Raw genomic sequence first — 356 nt, forward strand, 5'->3', positions numbered from 1 at the left:
CATGATATCCAAGTTCTTCTCTCACTTGAGGTCAACATTTCCTATAGTTGACCTGGCCTCGGGAAGTACGCAAATGATAATGGTCACCCGACAGAAGCTTCTCTCTCTCGCCAGGACTAGGACCTTCCTTCGCCCCTCAGACGAAATACAGAAAAAATGTTGAGCAGTTAATGCGACAGACACGATTGTCCTTAGTCATTACACATTGCTAAGTGTGGAGTGATCAGCTTGCAGAGGTCTATGCAATTCAAGGCGGGTTTCAGCCACCATGACAGAAACTTGACAAGCTCCAACAAGGGAATACTAATTTACATTAATGGTTCACTTATTAGGTTAACAACAGTAGACCTCATGAT

The sequence above is a fragment of the Penaeus monodon genome, chromosome 22 (assembly GCF_015228065.2).
Source record: "Penaeus monodon isolate SGIC_2016 chromosome 22, NSTDA_Pmon_1, whole genome shotgun sequence".
NCBI lineage: Eukaryota > Metazoa > Arthropoda > Malacostraca > Decapoda > Penaeidae > Penaeus > Penaeus monodon.